At 41.9% G+C, this 14,901-nt stretch overlaps 2 pseudogenes; both read right to left on the reverse strand.

The window, feature by feature from the left end:
• Positions 1-1,752: 1,752 nt before the first annotated feature.
• LOC108706147 lies at positions 1,753-9,392 on the reverse strand (annotated as a pseudogene).
• A 3,961-nt stretch (positions 9,393-13,353) lies between these two features.
• Positions 13,354-14,302, reverse strand: LOC121399753 (annotated as a pseudogene).
• Between the last annotated feature and the right edge of the window lie 599 nt (positions 14,303-14,901).

Consider the following 14,901-nt stretch of genomic DNA (forward strand, 5'->3'; position numbering starts at 1 on the left):
AAATAGTGAGATTTCAAAAATAATAAAGAAAGAATGGAGTCTACTAACAAATAATTTACCCGGAAAGGTGGTTTTTAAATCTCCACCGGTTACGTCATACACAAGGGCAGATACAATAGGAGCCAAATTGGTGAAGGCAGATTTGGGCCCTCCCATGGGCTATAAACAAACCTTTTTAAAAACACAGAAAAATTGAACTTTTCCCTGCTGCGGATGTAATCATTGCAGTAGTGTGTTAAAAGGTGAATGGATATATCATTATTTTTTTTAAAAAATGCGGTATATTATGTTTTACAGGTTTCATTCAAACATGTTGTTCTGTCTGCCCGGGAGCGGGCTATTACCTTGATGGGACAATTTCGTAAGACAGATAAGTTAATTCTCGTATTGGATAAATTGTATAGATAATTTGCGCAAGAAACAATAAGAAAAGGCTTAAGATCATATTGATATACTTGTATCTAAATTTCAAGCTTGAAATATGTTATATTTTATGATATTATGTAACAATATTTGACAACACTAGAGGGCGTTGTACCTCAGGCTATTTAAGGTCATGTGGTTGTGTATTTTTTATGCTTGATAAAGAGTGGAGTCCACTCCAAACGTCGCACCCTGTTGCTGTACTGCTATGCAAATTTTTGCAAATATTAAAGGCGATTTTAATGAAAAGTGTAGTTCTGTCAATGGATATGCACCCAAGTTAGCATGGACAGTTGGTGGCATCCCATACTGGAATTGGCACCTAACCTTCCTTTGTACGGATGTACCAATGGGCATTGTGTCAATATTCAAGTCAATATTCAATCTCTTTCATGTGAGAAGGCAAGTAACAGTAGGTAATGTATTGCATTAGATCTATTATCTCACCCATGTTATCAGGGATGCAACAACAAGTGCCAGGGAAGTAGGTAGGTAACCCACATATGCATACGTTTAACAATATGGCTACGCCCAGTAAAGCTCCTGATTAGCAATGGGCGAATTTGGGACGTTTTGCCGAAAAACTCGCGAATTTAGCGCGAAATTCACGAAACATCCCGTATTTTTGACACCGCCGCCCGTTTTTGACGCCGGCGCCCGTTTTGACGCCGGCGTCCGTTTTTTCGGAAAAAAAAATTTTGACGTTGGTGAATTTTTTCCGCTAATTTTCGCTGGCGTTTCGCGAATTTTCGCTGGCATTTCGCGAATTTTTGCTGGCGTTTCGCGAATTTATTCGCTGGCGGCGAATCGCGCAAATTTGCTGCAAATTCGCGCCTGGCGAATAAATTCGCCCATCACTACTCCTGATCAATCTTTGGTAACAGTCTAAAAGTTGTGGGCTACAAATAGCTACACTCACTAGTCTGTGGCTGACTTTGAGCTTAGAAACTTGACAAAAAACCCTTTGAACAATACAGGCAGGTAGTCCTTGGACCCCCAAAAATATGTTAACTAAAGGTTGATGAAACACCAATAAATGGCAGTAGAAAGATGTGCACTGACCACTATGTTTGTGTGCTTGAATCTCACCACTGGCTTAGATTCAATAGAATATATATATGTTACTAATGACCCAGCATCTGTCAGGGAGAGTAATGTGATGCATAGGGATAATAAGGATAATTATTGTAACTAGACATAGCAAAAAATATGACTACCCTATGACTTACCAAAACCCTGTGTCAGTTTAGCTCTGGAAATAGAATGTAATAGTTTAATGATACCACAATTGTACTAAAACTGACTATGCAAAGAAGAGGAACTTTCCCTTTAGCCTGTACTTCCTGTTGCCATAATGACACCCTCAGATACTTTTGGACCCATTGTTTTGTTCCAGGGTTTCATCAGAGAGCCTTTAATCTCCTTCACCCTAAAACCATAGATAATGGGGTTGACAAAGGCTGGGAGAAGGATATACAGGGCACTGAAAAGGTTCCGAATGTCATATGAGATGGAGGCTTCAATTTTATTCACAATGGAGGAGACAAGGCCAAAGGAATAGATGGGAATGGCCACCAGGAGATGTGTTGTACACGTGTGCAAGGCGGTACGTCTGGCTTGACCAACAGCAAGTTGCATGGCTGTGTGAAGGACTTTTATATAGGAAACAATGAAGATACTGATATCACCCACTGTGATGATGGTTCTCACCAGTATCCCTAAAACCTGAATTCGGGGTGCTTCTCCACACCCAAGACTGAGAAGCATAATGTCTCCACATGAATAGTGCCAGATAACATTGGACTTGCAGAACTGAACTTTAGAGGACAGGATTACAATAGGGAGTACAAAAATGCAATTCCGTGTCAAGCCCAAGGCCAACAGTTGGGCCAGGAAGCGTTTTGTTATGATGTTGTGGTAGCGCAGGGGCTTACAGATTGCCACATACTAGAGATGTCGCGAACTGTTCGCCGGCGAACTTGTTCGCGCGAACATCGGGTGTTCGCGCTCGCCGGAAGTTCGCGAACGTCGCGCGACGTTCGCCATTTTGGGTTCGCCATTGTTGGCGCTTTTTTTTGCCCTCTCACCCCAGACCAGCAGGTACATGGCAGCCAATCAGGAAGCTCTCCCCTGGACCACTCCCCTCCCTATAAAAACCGAAGCCCTGCAGCGTTTTTTCACTCTGCCTGTGTGGCTGAAGAGATAGTGTAGGGAGAGAGCTGCTGCCTGTTAGTGATTTCAGGGACAGTTGAAAGTTTGCTGGCTAGTAATCGTTTTTGATACTGCTCTGTTATTGGAGGGACAGAAGTCTGCAGGGGTTTGAGGGACATTTTAGCTTAGGTAGCTTTGCTGGCTAGTAATCTACCTTCTACTGCAGTGCTCTGTATGTAGCTGCAGTGGGCAGCTGTCCTGCTTCTGATCTCATCTGCTGACTGCTGCAATAACAGTAGTCCTTGTAAGGACTGCTTTTATTTATTTTTTTGTTGTTTTACTACTACTACTACTACTACTACTATAAGAGCCCAGTGCTATTAGTCTAGCAGTGTTGGGGAGTGGGACTGGTGTGCTAATCTGCTGCTCCTAGTAGTTCAGCAGCACCAACTTTAATTTTTTTTTTTTTAATATTCATTTTTTTTTTATTTTACTTTTTTTTATTTTACTACCGCTGTAGTAGTGTATAAGTTGACCTTTTAGGCATTATTTGCCCTGTAGGCATTATTTGCACACTGTTTTTCTTCAACCCGCCATCGAGCTGTGTGACCTTGTTCCCATTCTGTCTAAATATCCATAATATTACCGTCTCCAGAAAAAACACCGGAGTCACTTTTTTCAAGCAGCATTCATATATTTTACGTAATCCGTATCCACCGCTGTAGTAGTGTATACGTTGGCCTTGTAGGCATTATTTGCACACTGTTTTCTTCAACCGCCATCGAGCTGTGTGACCTTGTTCCCATTCTGTCTAATATCATCAATAATATTACCGTCTCCAGAAAAAAACACCGGAGTCACTTTTTTCAAGCAGCATTCACATATTTTACGTAATCCGTATCCACCGCTGTAGTAGTGTATACGTTGGCCTTGTAGGCATTATTTGCACACTGTTTTCTTCAACCCGCCATCGAGCTGTGTGACCTTGTTCCCATTCTGTCTAAATATCCATAATATTACCGTCTCCAGAAAAAACACCGGAGTCACTTTTTTCAAGCAGCCATAATATATTTTACGTAATCCGTATCCACCGCTGTAGTAGTGTATACGTTGGCCTTGTAGGCATTATTTGCACACTGTTTCTTCAACCCGCCATCGAGCTGTGTGACCTTGTTCCCATTCTGTCTAAATATCCATAATATTACCGTCTCCAGAAAAAACACCGGAGTCACTTTTTTCAAGCAGCCATAATATATTTTACGTAATCCGTATCCACCGCTGTAGTAGTGTATACGTTGGCCTTGTAGGGCATTATTTTGCCCAGTTTTTTTGGCCACAGCCACTGAAGCACAGAGGCCAGAAAAAATATGCCATATAAATGCTGAAAATAGTCATTTTTTGCCATACGTTTGACTCAACGTATATGGCAAAAAATGACTATTTCAGCATTTACGTGACATATTTTTTCTGGCAACTGTGCTTCAGTGGCTGCAACCAAAAAAAACTGGGCAAAACAATGTCTACAAGGTCAACGTATGGCGAAAAATTACTATTTTCAGCATTTATATGGCATATTTTTTCTGGCAACTGTGCTTCAGTGGCTGCGTCCAAAAAAACTGGGCAAACAATGTCTACAAGGTCAACGTATGGCGAAAATGACTATTTTCAGCATTTATATGGCATATTTTTTTCTGGCAACTGTGCTTCAGTGGCTGCGTCCAAAAAAACTGGGCAAACAATGCCTACAAGGTCAACGTATGGCAGTTGTTTAAAGAGAACAGTAGATTACTAGCCAGCAAAGCTACCTAAGCTAAATGTCCCTCAAATCCCTGCAGACTTCTGTCCCTCCAATACAGAGCAGTATCAAGCAGATTACTAGCCAGCAAACTTACTATCATCTGTCCCTGAAATCACTAACAGCTCTCCCCCTACACTATCTCTTCCAAGCACACACAGGCAGATTTTTCAGATACATTTTTGCCCTTGATCCCCCTCTGGCATGCCACTGTCCAGGTCGTTGCACCCTTTAAACAACTTTAAAATCATTTTTCTGGCCAGAAATGTCTTTTCTAGATGTTAAAGTTCGCCTTCCCATTGAAGTCTATGGGGTTTCGCGAACCCGTTCGCGAACCGCTCGCATTTTTGCGCAAGTTCGCGAATATGTTCGCGAACTTTTTTTCCGACGTTCGCTACATCCCTACCACATACCTGTCCAGTGCCATAAGAAGCAACATAACGGACTTCAACATAACCGTGGAATATAGAGAGAACATCTGCACCAGGCATTCCACCAAAGAAATCTGGTTTAGTCCTAGCAGGACCAGGACCATTTTGGGTAGGACGGTGGTGGTGCAGATGATGTTTACCCAAAGGAGCAGGGCAATTAGAGAGTACATGGGGGTGTGCAGTCTCTTTTCCATTCATATTTTGTAGATGACCAGAGAGTTACAAGTGAGGATCACCACATATGTAGAGAAGAAGGGGATGACGAGGAGGCGCCTGTGTGAGGAGACTCCAGGGAAGGCGAGCAAGATAAACTGAGTATGGGAGAAAAGAAGACTTGGATTGGTTTTAAACTTGATATTTCCATCTTGGTGGCATTGTTAGCTATATGGTTTGTTTCATATTCCAGATCTGCAAAGCAAAAATATGCATGAAGATAAATCTATAAAATAGGGCTCTTTGTGTATAATGAGTGCACAACCATGGGGTGGGGAAAATGGTCTGCCTAGCACTCTGTATTATGTGAGACTCTGTGATATATTATTTGTAGTAATTACATGTAGTAATAGGTGAACATAGAGATGATAGGACAAAAAAGCAAGAGTAGGACAACATGTAGAGAGTAGGGCAAGATAGAAATATGGAAGAAGAAGGGCAAATGTTGGCAGCAGAAGGTGAATTATGATATAATGGAATATAAGATGGTGATAGTAGGATAGGATGACAAATGGAGACAGTTTGAAAAGATTGTGATAGTAGGACAAGATGAAGACACGTATTAGTTAATCCAGATTGATTTATTTTTATGAGAAGAAGCTGAGCAGGGACCTTGACTCTGGGATGGCAGGGGATGTTATCTATTTAGACTTTTGATATAGTCAGGGTCGGACTGGCCTGGTGGTGCACTGGGAAAAAACCAAGTGGGCCCTTGACCTCATGGGCCCCTGCCGGCCCAGAGCTGTTCTCCTGATTGGCTGCACCTTGACATGTTTGTGCATGTGAGTCACGTAGCGAGCTTAGAAGCCATGTGGGGGCCCTGGTGATTGCCAAGAGGGCCTTTCGGGTTGCAGCCCTGGTGGGCCCCGATGATCCGACCCTGAATACATTGCCACACAGAAGGTTACTGGTTAAATTAAGGAATGTTGGCCTAAGAAACATAATATTTGTACCTGGATAGAGAACTGAAAGATAGATTACAAGGGGTGGGGGTTAAGTGGAACATTTTCTAATTGGACCAGTGTTGTTAGTGGAGTACCGCAGGGCTCTGTACTAGGTCCCTTGCTTTTCAACTTGTTTATTAATGACCTGGAGGTGGCCATTGAAAGTACTGTTTCTATTTTTGCAGATGAGACTAAATTGTGCAGAACTATAGGTTCCATGCAGGATGCTGCCACTTTGCACAGTGATTTGTCTAAACTGGAAAACTGGGCAGCAAACTGGAAAATGAGGTTCAATGTTGATAAATGCAGGTTATGCACTTTGGTAGAAATAATATAAATGCAAGTTATACACTAAATGGCAGTGTGTTGGGAGTTTCCTTAAATGAGAAGGATCTAGGGGTCTTTGTAGATAACACGTTGTCTAATTCTGGGCAGTGTCATTCTGTGGCTACTAAAGCAAATAAAGTTCTGTATAAAAAAGAGCATTAACTCAAGGGATGAAAACATAATTATGTCTCTTTATAGGTCCCTGGTGAGGTCTCATCTGGAGTATGGGGGTCAGTTTTGGACTCCAGTCCTTAAGAGGGATAATAAATGAGCTGGAGAGAGTGCAGAGACTAAGTGCACACTAAACTGGTTAGAGGGGAGGGAAGAGTTAAATTATGAGGGGAGACTGTCAAGGTTGGGGTTGTTTTCTCTGGAAAAAAGGCGCTTGTGAGGGGACATGATTACACTTTACAAGTACATTAGAGGACATTATAGACAAATAGTGGGGGTCTCGCATCATAAATATCAATAAGCCAGAGACTAGAGGAACAGAACTTTAATTTAAAGGAACAGTTCAGTATAAAAATAAAAACTGGGTAAATAGGCTGCGCAAAATAAAAAAATGTATCTAATATAGTTAGTTAGCCAAAAAATGTAATGTATAAAGGCTGGAGTGACTGGATGTGTAACATAATAGCCAGAACACTACTTCCTGGTTTGCAGCTTTCTTGGTTTCCACTGATTGGCTACCAGGCAGTAACCAATCAGAGACTTGAGGGGGGCACAAGGGTCTTAGCTTTTGAATCTGAGCTGAATGCTGGGGATCAATTACAAACTCACTGAACAGAAATGTACCATGTGGCCCCCCTTATAGTCACTGACTAACTCAGAGTTAGAGCAGGAAGTAGTGTTCTGGCTATTATGTTGCACAATAAAGTCATTTTTGCCTAACTAACTATATTAGAAAATTTTTTTATTTTGCGCATAGTGATGGGCGAATTTATTCGCCAGGCGCGAATTCGCGGCGAATTTGTGCGATTCGCCGCCAGCGAATAAATTCGCGAAAATTCGCGAAAATTCTGCGTCAAAAACGCCGTTTCGCGAATTTTTCGCCGTTTCGCGAATTTCGCGCGAAATTCGCGAATTTTTTGGCGAAGCGAAACGGCGCAAATTCGCCCATCACTAATTGCGCAGCCTATTTACCCAGTTTTTAATTTTATACTGAACTGTTCCTTCAAAGGAACAGAGTAGGTGGTTCATCACAGTGAGGACAGTGAGGTTGTGGAATGCACTGCCGGGTGATGTTGTGATGCTGATTCAGTTAAATGTTAGTTCTCTATCCAGGTACAAATATTATGTTCCAGGCCAATATTCGTTAACCATTAACCTTCTGTGTGACACTGCATCAAACACACACACAATAAAGTCCCATAGCTTTCATTTTAAGTTATACGTTCTGTATAATATGTCATTGTATTAATCTTCTTATTCTGCATACTATTTGTTATTGTTTTGATTTTTATGGTTTATTGTGAAAACCAAATAAAATATTTCAAACCTTAAAGTCCCAGAGCAGAGCTGTACAATAACTGCATTCATTTTGTAAAGGAATATTTTGAGATCAGCAGAATATCCAGATAAATATTACACATATCAATTTGCATAAAACAGACGCATGATCCAATCCGATGCTTCATGGCGCCAACTGGCACTTGCTGAGAAAAATCAGTTCCAATCAACTCATTGCAACTATTTACAAATAAATGGCATTTTATAGATGAATATGTCACATAGTTAAATAGTTAAATTGGGTTGAAAAAAGACAAAGTCCATCAAGTTCAACCCCTCCAAATGAAAACCCAGCCCCATACACACACCCCTCCCTACTTTTAATTAAATTCTATATAACCATACCTATACTAACTATAGAGCTTAGTATCACAATAGCCTTTGTATTATGTCTGTCCAAAAAATCATCCAAGTCCCTCTTATAGTCATTAACTGAATCAGCATCACAACATCACCCGGCAGTGCATTCCACAACCTCACTGTCCTGACTGTGAAGAACCCCCTACGTTGCTTCAAATGAAAGTTCTTTTCTTCTAGTTTAAACGGGAGGCCTCTGGTACCGTGATCCACTTTATGGGTAAAAAGATCCCCTGCTATTTGTCTATAATGTCCTCTAATGTACTTGTAACGTGTAATCATGTCCCCTCGCAAGCGCCTTTTTTCCAGAGAAAACAACCCCAACCTTGTCAGTCTCCCCTCATAATTTAACTCTTCCCTCCCTCTAACCAGTTTAGTTGCACTTAGTCTCTGCACTCTCTCCAGCTCATTTATATCCCTCTTAAGGACTGGAGTCCAAAACTGCCCCCATACTCCAGATGAGGCCTCACCAGGGACCTATAAAGAGGCAGAATTATGTTTTCATCCCTTGAGTTAATTCCCTTTTTTATGCAAGACAGAACTTTATTTGCTTTAGTAGCCACAGAATGACACTGCCCAGAATTAGACAACGTGTTATCTACAAAGACCCCTAGATCCTTCTCATTTAAGGAAACTCCCAACACACTGCCATTTAGTGTATAACTTGCATTTATATTATTTTTGTCAAAGTGCATAACCTGCATTTATCAACATTGAACCTCATTTTCCAGTTTGATGCCCAGTTTTTCAGTTTAGACAAATCACTTACAAGAACGTATTATCCTGTTCCAAACATGTATCCATTCATTTAAATTCTACACAATAAAAGGGCAGATTAAGTCAAATTCTAGGCGGGGATCCCCAACTCAAAAGCCACCAAAAAATGAAGCCCAATTGCAAACTGTCTCGGAATATCACTGTGTCTGCATTATTTAAAGAGAAACTACTGACAGATGTCAGGAACGGAAAAAAAAACTTCATAATTTTAAAGAATGAAAATGTCACAATAGAATATTACATAATGACGACAACTTCCCCTTATATATTCATTATACACCTTCACTGTTATGTGTAAATGTAACTGTGTCTCTCCTGCACTGCTGGTCCTGACTACATGTACCATGAAACCATAAGACAGTAGTCAGTAGAGCTGTGAGTACTTACTATACACCTACCTGCCCCAGAATCTCGGCCCAATGAGTCCCAGTTCCTCTCTGTGATTTCTCTCTCTATATTATTCATTTCTGGGGCCCCAATGGATAAACATCATTAATGTCAGGAATTAATAGGATATTCCCACAACCTACAACTGAGCCCCACAGGGAAATGATTATTTATGGAGGAATCTCTTCACTGGTTACAGCAGGGCCATGGGTATTGCCTGATACGTTGTCTTTATCCAGCGTGTTATTTGTTAGGGGTGTGCGGGAGTTTAAGTGTGAATTCTGATTTTATTTTTTCCTTTATTGAAGAACTTTAGGGTTGGTATAAAAGCCAAAGCTTCCCTGTTCCATTAACCACTTGCTGCCAATCAAGTATTTATTTTTTTTTATTTTTTATTATTACAGAATCACTAAACTTCTGCTATAAAACCCTAAATGTATGAGAAGTTCACTGTTACACTTAGGGGCACATTTACCTAGGGTCGAATATCGAGGGTTAATTAACCCTCGATATTCGACTGCCGAATTGAAATCCTTCGACTTCGAATATTGAAGTCGAAGGATTTAGCGCAATTTGTACGATCGAACGATTCGAAGGATTTTAATCCATCGATCGTACAAAATTCATTCGATCAAAAAAACCTTGTAAAGCCTATGGGGCTTTAAAAAACTTCGACCCCCTAGTTCGCCACCTAAAACCTACCGAGGCCAATGTTAGCCTATGGGGAAGGTCCCCATAGGCTTTACAAGGTTTTTTGATCGAAGGAATTTCGTTCAATCGATGGATTAAAATCCATCGAATCGTTCGATTAGAAGGATTTAATCGTTCGATCGAAGGATTATTCCTCCGATCCTTCGATCAAACGAATTGCGCTAAATCCTTCGACTACGATATTCGAAGTCGAAGGATTTCAATTCGGCAGTCGAATATCGAGGATTAATTAACCCTCCATATTCGACCCTAGGTAAATGTGCCCCTATATATCATATGATATATCTATTTAAATGAACTGTTAGTATGATGTAGAGAGGGATATTCTGAGACAATTTGCATTTGATTCTCATTTTTTATTATTTGTGTTTTTTTGAGTTATTTAGCTTTTTATTCAGCAGCTCTCCAGTTTGCAATTTCAGCCATCTGGTTGCCATGTGTAGCCTTACAGAGCATTTGTTGTTTAGATGGGGTCAGTGACCCTCATTTGAAAGCTGTAAATAGTCAGGAGAAGAAGGCAAATAATTCAAAAACTTTAAATAACTAATGGTGACCAATTGAAAATTGAAATTGACTTAGAATTGGCTATTCTATAACATATTAAAGTTAACTAAAAGGTGAACCACCCCTTTAAGGGGCAAACTCACTAATCCCCGGAAATTTGCCAGCGACGGCTTCGCTCACATCGCCACACTTTGGCCAGAACGTAGATTCGCCAGGACAACACTAATTCACTAAAATGCGATTTGCGTCCAGGGTGCCGAACAATGGCGAAGTTTTGCTAGCTTTGGCTAATTTGCATAGGAAATGTAGGGGGGAAGCCCCAAACCCCAAAAAATGTAACGATCTTTTGTAGCCTATCACCCTGAAAAAACAGAAAAGTCCGCCAGACTTTTTGTGGAAGTCCTATCTACTCTTTGCACTTCGCCTGGTCTGAGGAGGCGAAGGCAAGTCTGGTGCAAGAGGTAACGTCCCAGTAAAAATCTGCATCTTAGTGAATTTGTGTAGTTACGTCCGTGTGAAGTAGCGAATTTTCGCCAGCGTTAGTCACTTCGCCTTTAGTAAATTTGCCCCTAAGTGCAGGGCCGGAACTAGGGGTAGGCAGAGTAGGCACCTGCCTAGGCGCAAAGCTGAGGGGGCGCCAGGTCACGTACCTCCTCTGGCTCTACCCCCTAGTCCGGTCCCCTCTCTCCTGTCTGGACTGGTCCGCGTCCGTTTCGCATCAAGTCGATTGGCGCATGCACACTGGCGTCAGTCCGTGCATGCGCGCCACAGTAATTTGCGCATGCAAGCCCATATAGTTAGTCGCTTCCAGTTACAAGTCCCAATGATTTGTTTGTTCAGACATCCATTGTAGTGAGTTAAGCTGGCCATAGATGCAAAGATCCGATCCGTACGAATCATCGTACGATCGGACTTTCCCATCTCCCGACACCGCCACTTAACCATTCAGAATCAAAGTCTTACCAGTCAGAATTAGTTAAAGAACAGATCAGCAATGTTCTGCCCCTGACAGCAATCGTACGATATCTATGTCCAACCAAAGCTAGTGACAGTCTCCCCACTGAAAAATCGTACGATCAGCAATACACGCAGAGATATTATCGGCAGCCGGACAGAAATTTCTAACCTGTCCGAGTCGACCAACGACCGATCTCCGCCGGACAAAAAATGTCGGGACTCTCCACACACGTTCCGAAAATCGTACGAATCCTCGATTCATACGATCAGATCTTTGCGTCTATGGCCAGCTTTAGTGGCAGTGCGAAAAATAACTATTTTGACTGTGAAACCACAATACCTAAAAACAAAGATAAAAACCACAGAAATGGCAACAACTTTAATAAGATAAAACAAGTATCAATTACTTATATCTGAAAGGAAGAGGAGTTGAAAATTAACAATTGCTTAAAAAGATATATTATATCATAGGAAACAAGACATTAAATTCCTCATTGAGGCCCTTAGGGGACCTGGTTTGCAACTGTCACTTTAAGTGGGGGGAGGTGTTTTGTTCCACAAGAAGGTATTTAATCCCATAATGCCTCAGTTCTTGTTACACTTGATAAAGGGCTCTGCCCGAAACATGTAGTGTGGGGTCACGGGTGGGATTGAGTGGATCGGGGGTGTGATTGGGGGGAACAAAAATGGCATTGGGTGGATTCAGAGCAGTGGCATAATTAGATATAAATGAGCCCCACAGCAAATTATTTTTTAGGCCCTAAAAATGACTAGAGTTTGACCTGTTTTACCAATAAATATTGAAATTGTAAATTAATTAAGGCCTCATGGGACTCATACAACCATTTGGGCCCCTGCAGCTGCAGGGTCTGCTTTCTCTGCAGTTACAACCCCTGGATCAGAGGTGGAACTGGGTGGATCAGGAGTGGAATTTAGGTAGATCAGGTGTGGGATTGGGAGAAATCAGATGTGCAATGGGTGGATTCAGGTGGCATTGGGTGAATCAGAGGTGGGATTGGGAGGATCAGGGATGGAATTGGTGGATCAGTGGTGGACTGGGTGGATAAGGGGTGGAATTGGGTAGATCAGGACTGGGAATTGGGAGAATCAGTGGTGCAATTGGGTGTATTGGGGTGGATCAGAAGGTGGGATTGGGTGGATCATGGGTGGGATCGAGTGGATTAGGCGATGGGGGTTGGATTGATCAGAGGTGGAATTGGGGTGCATCAAGTGGGGATTGGGTGGATTGGGGGAGGGATTGGGTGGATCAGGGGAGGGATTGGGTGCATCAGGGGAGGGATTGTGTGGATCAGGGAAGGGATTGGGTGGATCAGGGGAGGGATTGGGTGGATCAGGGGGAGGGATTGGGGTGGATCAGGGGAGGGATTGGGTGGATCATGGAGGGATTGGGGTGGATAGGAGGTTGGATTGGGTGGATCAGTGGTGGGACTAGGAGGATCAGGGGTGTAATGAGGCTGGTTTATGGTGTCACACAATTCCTTAGAGAAACTGTGTGATGTCTGCAACCCCTACAATCCAATAAATGTGTCAGTTAATACCACTTTGCTGGTTCAGCCTACAACAGAAGCACAACTGTTACATTGTGTATTGGAAACAAGGTGTTTGTAGCTAAGGTGTAAATTTGGAGAATATGACAATAAGAAAGTAAGGCACCAATGGTTCTTAACCATGAAGAAAAGGTTTAATGAACAGATGTAAATGTACTTGGTACAATACTTGCTATTCTGTAGGAATTTTGTTTATTGATTTGGGTTACTGCTCCTGGGCAAGTTTAGTGCCTTTTATTACATTACCCTATAGTGAAAGTGACATTTATAAACTATAGTAGATAATCCTCAAGTGAGTGTCATTTCTTCCACCAGGGTTTCACCAAGGAGCCCTTAATCTCCTTCACCCTAAAGCCATAGATAATGGGGTTGACAAAGGCTGGGAGGAAGATGTAAAAGACACTGAAGAGGTTCCGAATGTCATACTGAGATGGAGGCTTCTATTTTATTCACAATGGAGGACAGAAGGCCAAATGAATAGATGGGAATGGCCACGAGGAGATGTGTTGTACACGTGTGCAAGGCGGTACGTCTGGCTTGTCCAACAACAAGTTGCATGGCTGTGTGAAGGACTTTTATATAGGAAACAATGAAGATACTGACATCACACACTGTGATGATGGTTCTCACCAATATCCCAAAAACTTGAAGCCGGGGTGCTTCTCCACATCCAAGACTGAGAAGCGTAATGTCTTCACATAAATAGTGCCAGATAACATTGGACTTGCAGAATTGGACTTTAGAGGATAAAATGACAATAGGGAGTAGAAAAAGGCAGTTCCGTGTCAAGCCCAAGGCCAACAGTTGGGCCAGGAAGCGTTTGGTTATGATGTTGTGGTAGCGCAGAGGCTTACAGATTGCCACATACCTGTCCATGGCCATGAGAAGCAACATAATGGACTTCAACATAATCATGGAATATAGCGAGAACATCTGCACCAGGCATTCCACCAAAGAAATCTGGTTTAGTCCTAGCAGGACCAGGACCATCTTAGGTAGGACAGTGGTGGTGCAGATGATGTTTACCAAAAGGAGCAGGGCAATTAGAGAGTACATGGGGGTGTGCAGTCTCTTTTCCATCCATATTTTGTAGATGACCAGAGAGTTACAATAGAGGATCACCACATATGTAGAGAAGAAGGGGATGACGAGGAGGTGCCTGTGTGAGGAGACTCCAGGGAAGGTGAGCAAGATGAACTGAGTATGGGAGAAAGAAGACTTGGATTGGTTTAAACTTGATGTTTCCATCTTGGGTCATTGTTAGCACAAAGGACTCATCATATTTCAGATCTGCAAACCAAGTATATGGGTGAATTAAAAATCTATGAAAGACTGAAGTGGGAGGGGGTCATCTGTCGTGGACTCTGTATTAAGGGAGGCTCTGTAATTCAGCACTGGGTATAATAACACTTCTGGCATTGCTAAACACTGACTGGACAGAGACATTGGGTGCAAATATTTATTGCATGGTGTCAGAGTTCACTTAATTTTACATCCATTATTATCTCTTTGCAATTGTACTATTCATCATCATCATCATTTCATTATACAGCACCAGCTGTTATGCAGTGCTTTGCATTCATTTATAACAAACATTTTTACAATAATTTAGTAGACAAGGATTACAGAGTAAAAAAATAGGATCAGAGGACCCTACTCATAAATGCTTACAATCTGAAGGGTTGATGAAGGATTAATCAAGATACGTTGAGTATGCTTACTTAAAGAGGAGGATATTTAGGGAGCGTATTGAAGGAAGGGGAGAGTCTGATGGCTTGAATCTTACAGAGTCAAGGAGAAGCTGGAGAGAAGTATTGCAGTTGGAATGGGATGAATTGATGAGAGGA

The sequence above is a fragment of the Xenopus laevis genome, chromosome 2L (genome assembly GCF_017654675.1).
Source record: "Xenopus laevis strain J_2021 chromosome 2L, Xenopus_laevis_v10.1, whole genome shotgun sequence".
Lineage (NCBI taxonomy): Eukaryota > Metazoa > Chordata > Amphibia > Anura > Pipidae > Xenopus > Xenopus laevis.